This window comes from Bos taurus, chromosome 6 (assembly GCF_002263795.3).
Source record: "Bos taurus isolate L1 Dominette 01449 registration number 42190680 breed Hereford chromosome 6, ARS-UCD2.0, whole genome shotgun sequence".
Classification (NCBI taxonomy): Eukaryota; Metazoa; Chordata; class Mammalia; order Artiodactyla; family Bovidae; genus Bos; species Bos taurus.
Genome location: NC_037333.1, coordinates 64,512,273 through 64,514,519, shown reverse-complemented (window position 1 = coordinate 64,514,519; position 2,247 = coordinate 64,512,273).

The following is a 2,247-nucleotide window of genomic DNA, read 5'->3' as shown; positions in this document are numbered from 1 at the left end:
TGGAGTATTACTCAGCAATTTAAAAGAATACATTTGAATCAATTCAAATGAGGTGGATGAAACTGGAGCCTATTATACAGAGTGAAGTAAGCCAGAAAGAAAAACACCAATACAGTATACTAACTCATGTATATGGAATTTAGAAAGATGGTAATGATAACCCTGTATGTGAGACAGCAAAAGAGATACAGATGTATAGCACAGTCTTTTGGACTCTGTGAAAGAGGGAGAGGGTGGGATGATTTGGGAGAATGGCATTGAAACATGTATAATATCATATATGAAATGAGTCGCCAGTCCAAGTTTGATGCAGGATACTGGTTGCTTGGGGCTGGTGCACTGGGACGACTCAGAGGGATGGTACGGGGAGGGAAGTTGGAGGGGTGTTTGGGATGGGGAACACGTGTATACCTGTGGTGGATTCATGTTGATGTATGGCAATACCAATACAATATTGTAAAGTAATTAACCTCCAATTTAAATAAATTTATATAAAAAATAAAGGAAATATTTTACACACCAAAAAAAAAAAAAAAACCAAAAACCTTTAACCAAATAAATAAAATGCTTACATATCTAAAAGTAAAATATTTGACAGAATCCTCTTTCTCTGGATAGGTTCTCAATGCCATAAGCACAGTGTCAAATTATTTATATTTTATTTTTTATTTAGCTATATTGTACAAACTGGGGTATTTTTGAAAAATTTAGCATAAATTTATCAGGAAATATTCAGACTTGGGGTTATCTACCCTCGGTATTTTAAAGAAAAGTATCAGGATAAAAGCTGTATTTTTAGTTAAACTGCTTATTTGTAAATATTAGTAAATATATGTAAATTTAAAATGTCTGGAAAGAGACACTCCAAATTTTAATACTGTTTAATTCTGGATTGTGCGATAATCATACTATTTCCATTTGTTGTTGTTCTAGATGTTGTTTAGTTGCTAAGTCATGTTTGACTATTTAGCCATCCCATGAGCTGTAACCCCCAGGTTTCTCTGTCAATTGGATTTCCCAGGCAAGAATACTGGAGTGGGTTGCCATTTCTTCCTCCAGAGTATCTTCCCAACTCAGAAATGGAACCCATGTCTCTTTCATTGCAAGCAGATTCCTTACTGCTGAGCATCAGGGAAGCCATTCCATCTTCTTGCCTAATTGTATTGTCTATTTTTCATATCATTTCTATGATTTATTTTTTAAATTAAAAAAATTAGTTTTATAAAGAAAAATAAGCAATATAAAATTTAAATATGGCTAATGTTGCACATGCTCATCACAGCTAAAGAATATGCACAAGCAAGGAGAAATTCAGTTCCCTAATTTCCTGATTCATTATCTACATATGATAGATTTGCTGAAAATCATCTATCACTCAAAGTACAAATATGGGTTTAAAAAAAACAACTTTCCTAAAATATTCCAGAGGAGTGTAAATCAGAATATCTCAACTACTGCCAATAGCCTCATTCTCTATGGGTTAAAGCTTTTACCTCTAGAAAGTCATGAATTTAGAAGCTACAGTCTTCTACATAATTTAGAAACTATAATCTTCTCTTCTAGAGTACATAGTTAAGAAACAGAATTTATGAGCCATTTCTGTTAAGGGAGAAATAAATAACATCTGTCACTTTAACAAGGCTTTTAAAAGTGTAACTTTCAGTTCCTTAGATGGAATGATCACTCACCTAGAGCCAGACATCCTGGAATGCGAAGTCAAGTGGGCATTACGAAGCATCACTATGAACAAAGCTAGTGAAGGTGATGGAATTCCAGTTGAGCTATTTCAAATCCTAAAAGATGATGCTGTGAAAGTGTTGCACTCAATATGTCAGCAAATTTGGAAAACTCAGCAATAGCTATGGGACTGGAAAAGGTTAGTTTTCATTTCAATCCCAAAGAAAGGTAATGCCAAAGAATGCTCAAACTATCACACAACTGTACTCATCTGACACACTACCAAAGTAATGCTTAAAATTCTCCAAGCCAATTTTCAACAGTATGTGAACCGTGAATTTACAGATGTTCAAACTGCATTTAGAAATGACAGAGGAACCAGAGATCAAATTGCCAACATCCACTGGATCATCAAAAAAGCAAGAGAGTTCCAGAAAAATATCTATTTCTGCTTTACTAACTACACCAAAGCCTGTGACTGTGTAGATCACTACAAACTGGAAAATTCTTAATGAGATGGAAATACCAGAACACATTTTACCTGCCTCCTGAGAAATGTGTATGGACGTC